The sequence below is a fragment of the Phocoena sinus genome, chromosome 13, assembly GCF_008692025.1.
Source record: "Phocoena sinus isolate mPhoSin1 chromosome 13, mPhoSin1.pri, whole genome shotgun sequence".
NCBI classification, from domain to species: domain Eukaryota; kingdom Metazoa; phylum Chordata; class Mammalia; order Artiodactyla; family Phocoenidae; genus Phocoena; species Phocoena sinus.
Genome location: NC_045775.1, coordinates 66,088,211 through 66,094,210, shown reverse-complemented (window position 1 = coordinate 66,094,210; position 6,000 = coordinate 66,088,211).

Sequence of the window (6,000 nt, the reverse complement as noted above, 5' to 3'; positions counted from 1 at the left end):
TCTGGATGCCTTGAAGATTCTACACAACTGAGGAAGAAAGCCACCCAAATAATGAAAGAAGATGTAAATGGAGGAGAGGTGAAAGTGTGGGAATCATCAACAGAATGTTGAGGAATTTATTGGACAAAACTCCTCCTACATCAGTATGTCAAAGATCCATTTTGTTAATTCCCTTTAATTGCAACTTGTCACTTCAGGTATTTATTTGTCCTCATTCAAATCTATTCATATTTCCTAGAACCTCTCATGGTGTGTTTAAGCTTTTGATAGATGCTAAAAGAAAAAGGATGTTCTACCAATTTGGGAACGTTATTTTATTCCTCATGCCTCAAAGTTACAACTGCACCAATAAGAGCACAACTTAAACTCCCTTTATATCTTTGCATTAATTTAAAAACATTGCAGCTACCTCACTACTGTGTGTGGAAGGGGTGGTATTGGGTGTATGTGTGTACGTATGTGTATGATTGAGAAACAGAACAAATCAGGGACAGTGAAACTACATCACCTCATCAATTACCAGCATAAATGTTTACCAGTCCAGTGGGATTTGTAATGGTGTTTTGAAGTTAAATTAAGTCATTCATTTTAAAGAGAGACTTTATTCCCCTAGTGATTTCTTTGTAAACATGAAATTCATTATTTTATTTGTGTTGGCCAGGTTTACAGTTCTCTAGAGCGTGGATTGGCAAGCTATGGTTTCCTTCCATATCTGACCAAATACCATTTTTTTTTTTTTTTTTTGGTAAATAAAGTTTTACTGGAACACAGCCATACCCATTGTTATATATTATCTGTGGGTGCTTTTACACTACAATGGCAGAGTTGAGTAGTTGCAATAAAAAAATGTATGGCTCAAAATGAAAATATTTACTATCTGGCCCTTCACAGAAAAAGGCTACTGACCCTTTCTCTTGACAGGAGGTCAATCAAATTTAATATAGAGGTTGAAGTGGTGATGCCTTGGAATATGGAATAAAATATTGACAGTTCAATTTCTACTTATCTTTTCCCTCCAAACAAATGAAAAATTATACTTTACAATCATTTAATTCATGGGCTGACCAGGATACCCCCTGCTTGTCCATGGATTAGATGGTCACATTTATGGAATGTGGATAAGGTATCTTAAGGAAAAAGATTCCACATATGGAATCTTCTTCCACAATCCAGCATCCTTCCTCACTTTTTCACATCCAACCCAGGATGACATGGTACATTTTATATGTGACTAATTAACTAGATTTAAAAATCATATTATCTATCCAAATTGACCCTTATGAAATGAACACTTTAAAAGATTCATGCAGATACAGAACAGGAAGATCAAGATGGTGGAATAAGAGAAAATGGAACTCACCTTCCTCTCATGACCATATCAAAAATACATCCACGTGTGGAAAAATTCCCATGGACAATTAACTGGAACCTAGCAGGATACTTGCACAACCAAGGCTGAAAGAAAAATACACACATAATCAGAAAGAAGGGAAGCAAAGCAATTGGGTTGGGATCTGTACCTCTGGGAGGAAACTAAGAGGACAAGGAAGATTACACAGGTGGACATATACCCTGGGGAATAAGTGGGTTGAGCCACAGACTTGGTGTACCAGTCCTGGGGTCCTACAAGTAGGAGACAAGCCCCCTTGGCTGCTTGAAGAACTGGTGGGAGAGATAGAAAGGCTGGAGAAGCTTATATTCCCATCATGAGGAGTGTATGGGTGCTGGCTTGCTCCCAGGCAGGGCAGAGAGAGGTTTGCCTTAGTGGTTGCACCTCACGGCACTTCCCAGGCCAACCAAGCAAATATCCCAGCCCTGCTCACTCCATGCCATGGCTTGGCAGTGGATCTAGGGTGGCCAGGACCAGTCAAAAGACTTGACCTTGAGATGCAGAACCAACCAAGTCAACTGGGTGGTAGTGCTTACTCAAGAAGCACTCCAGACCACACTGCCAGAATTCTCACAACTGCCTCACTACACTCCGACCCTAAGCCAAAAAACTGTCCAGATCCACTCACTTCACACCACAACACAGTGTTAGATCTGAGACAGTCACAACCAGAGAAAAGACACAACTGTGGGTTGCCTCTGAGAGGAGCAGCAGATGCTTGCACAGACATAGCATCAAACTTCTGTAAGCACATGAGCCCCACTTGTGTCAGCATGCCCCACCTTTGGGGAAAATATCCCAGAAGGGACAGAAGGAAAAACACATTTGGAGAGAACAGAACCAGCTCATGCCTGACCCTCAGTGTTTCCACTCCAGCAATGTAGGAGCAAACTCTTACCCTGACAGAGCAGTGATGGAAACTGAACAGAGAGGAAGTCCCACCTCACTCCCTGCAGAGGCTCTAGCTTCTCCATTACCAGCCTCATCATTACCAAGGTGATACAGCCAGCACACTCTAAATAAAGAGATGACTGGCACCCACGTCAAGCCCAGCTCTCCCACTAAAGACATTGGGCACAAGAAAATTGCATAAGGATGTTCCCACATAAGAATACCACTCATAATCACAAGAGGTAACAGCCCAGTCTGTGGCAGATGGGACAGAATGTGACCTACACAGATATTCTATACCACAGATCTGTGTGCCCCAGCCTGATACAGGTGTACACCAGTGCACATGGGGCCTGAGTGCTGGAACATGGGGTTTGGAGAGCAGACCTGAGGAGGGGACTGTAGTTGACTGTGAGGGGACAGCCTGAGGGGACAGGAGTGAGGAGCTCCACAACCAGGAAAACTTGTGGAGGAAGCCTGGATTGCCACAGAAGTGAAGCATCATTGTTGAGTGATACATAAAAAGCAGAGCTGCCATTGCAGCCTCACTCCTCAAGCACTGGTCCCTGCTTCCACTGGCATTTGGGAGGGCTACCACTGGAGCCGACTCGAGTGCCCCTGCCATTGCCGACTCTAACCGCCCGCCCTCAACCTGGGTGATCCGCTTACCCCAAGCACTACCTGATGGGCTCTCGCATTCCAATTGCTACCCCAGCACCCTCCCACCTGGGTGGCGCAATTGCCCTGATCACCACCGCGGCTCCTTCCTGCCTGGTGGGCTTGTATGTTCTGGCAACCTCTGGAACAGACTCAGATGAGAGGAACAGGCAGAAGTGGGGCTGAAACCACGGCTGAGCCTCAGGGGCCCTGTGACTAAGTAAAAAGAGCTGAAACCTCTCCTCACAGCTGTGCAAATTGGGGAGTTACACCTCCGCTGACAACTTCTTAAATTCAGCAACTGCAAAACATATGAAAAGACAAGTGCTCTTGCAATTGAGATGGGTCTGGCTTTAGCAGCTGTGGGGTTTGTGGGCATGTATGCACTGGGATTGGGCCAGGTCAGAGTATGAGCTGCCTCCATAGCTCCCATAGTGGGTACAAGTGCACAACTACTGCAGTCCTGGGACCTGACCTCAGTGAATCTGCACAAAGGGCCTGGTGGACAAATGCCTGAGAGTCACCAGGGCCAATTGCCTGCATACCCACAGTTAAGGTGGGAATGACAGCATTGCCAACAGTGAACTTTGTGTGCCCACACAATGGGCAAAAGGGGACACAACAGAGCACATTCACAGGTGCACATATCCCGAGGAGGACTACTCAGTGGCTTCTCTCCCAGTAGGACTGCTCCTATCCTGCCGACCTTGCACCACTAAGAAACAGATCTCAGAGCCTCTACTGCAACAACTCAAGAGTATGTCCTGTCCCTAACAGGGCAGTTACAACCACAGAGCAAAGGGGAATCCCTGCTCAATAGCTAAGGCAGGATCTTGTCACCACAACACCAATCAAGTCCCCTATTGGGGAGAGTATGTGCTCTAGAATGGGAGCTCGCTCCTATTCCTTCTTTAATCAAAGAATAAGACTTTCCTTTGCTCCTGAACCAAACACCTTCTCATTCTATTGGCTCCAATGAACAAGGCAGGAGGACCCTTGTTGGGGCCTGACTCAAAAAGCTCTGCAAAGGTGATTAGAATAAGGAGCTCTTAGAGCTAGAAGATCGAGTACTCTATTCCTGTTCTACAGAACCACCAGTAAGGTGAAGGAAGTGAAGCTCCCAAAGTTCAAATAATTTGACCAATGACACCCAGGTCAGAAGTGGACAAACCAGATTTGATGCCGTCTTTCTGCTGCCAAGTCAAGAACCCTTTTATAATACTAGTACATAATTCAGTGGCTTTAAGAATATTCAAGAGAGAGACCTTCAAGGTGGAAAAAGAGTAAGACGTGGAGATCACCTTCCTCCACACATATACAACAGAAATACATCTACATGTGAAACAACTCCTACAGAACACATACTGAACGTAGGTAGAAGAACCCACACTTCCCAAAAGGCAAGAAACTCCACACGTACCTGGGTAGGACAAAAGAAAAAAACAGACAAAAGAATAGGTACGGGACCTGCACCACTGGAAGGGAGCTGTGAAGGACAAAAAGTTTCCACACATTAGGAAACCCTTTCACTGGCAGAGATGGGGGGTGGCAGGGAGGAAGCTTCAGAGCCGTGGAGGAGAGTGCAGTAACAAGGGTGCAGAAGGCTAAGCAGAAACATTCCTTCAGAGAGGATCAGTACCGACCAGCACTCACCAGCCTGAGAGGCTTCTCTCCTCACTTGTCAGCTGGGATGGTTTGGGGCTGGGAGCTGAGGCTCAGGCTTTGGAGGTGAGATCCAGGGAGAGGACTGGGGTTGGCTGCATGAAAACAGCCTTGAGGGGCTAGTGTGCCACAGCTAGCCAGGAGGGAATTGGGGGAAATATCTGGACCTGCCTAAGAGGCAAGAGGCAATTGTTTTGGGGTGCGTGAGGAGAGGGGATTCAGAGCACTGCCTAAACAAGACACAGAGACAGGCACGAGCTGGGGCTATCAGCGCAGACACCAGAGATGGGCATGAAATGCTAAGGCTGCTGCTGCAGCCACCAAGAAGCCTATGTACAAGCACAGGTCACTATCCACACCTCCTCTCCCGGGAGAATGTGCAGTCTGCCACTGCCAGGGTCCCAAGATCCAGGGACAAATTCTCCAGGAGAACACACGGCGAGCCTCAGACTGTTGCAATGACACACCGGCCTCTGCCACCCCAGGCTCCCACTGCATTATGTACCCCTTCTTCCCCCAGCCTGAGTGAGCCAGAGTTCTTAATCAGCTGCTCCTTTAACCCCCTGCTGTCTGAGCAAAGAACAGATGCCCTCAGGCGACCTACATACACAGATGGGGCTAAATCCAGAGCTGAACTCCAGGAGCTGTGTGAACAAAAAAGAGAAAGGGAAATCTCTCCCAGCAGCCTCAGGAGCAGCGGATTAAATCTCCACAATCAGCTTGATGTACCCTGCATCTGTGGAATACCTGAATAGACAACGAATCTTCCAGAATTTGAGATAGTGGACTTTGGGAGGAACGATATATGTATTTTTTTCATTTTTCTCTTTTTTGCGAGTGTATTTGTGTATGCATCTTTGTGTGATTTTGTCTGTATAGCTTTGCTTTTACCAATTGTTCTGGGGTTCTCTCTGTCCATTTTTTGTGTTTGTTTTTTAGTATAGATTTTACCACTTGTTATCATTGGTGGATTTGTTTTATGGTTTGGTTGCTCTCTTCTTTCTTTCTTCCTTTTTTTCTTATTTTCTAATTTTCTTATTTTTCATAATCATCTTTATTTTTATTTTAATAACTTTATTTTATTCTATTTTATATTTCTTTATTTTTTTCCTCCCTATTCTTCTGAGCCGTGTGGCTGACAGAGTCTTGGTGCTCTGGCTGGGTGTCAGGCCTGTGCCGCTGAGGTGAGAGAGCCGAGTTCAGTATATTGGTCTACCAGAAAACTGCAAGCTCCACATAATATCAATCAGCGAAAACTCTTCCAAAGATCTCCATCTTGATTCTAAGACCCAGCTCCACTCAATGACCAGCATGCTACAGTGCTGGACACCCAATGCCAAACAACTAGAAAGACAGGAACACGACACCACCTATTAGAACAAAGGTGGCCTAAAATCATA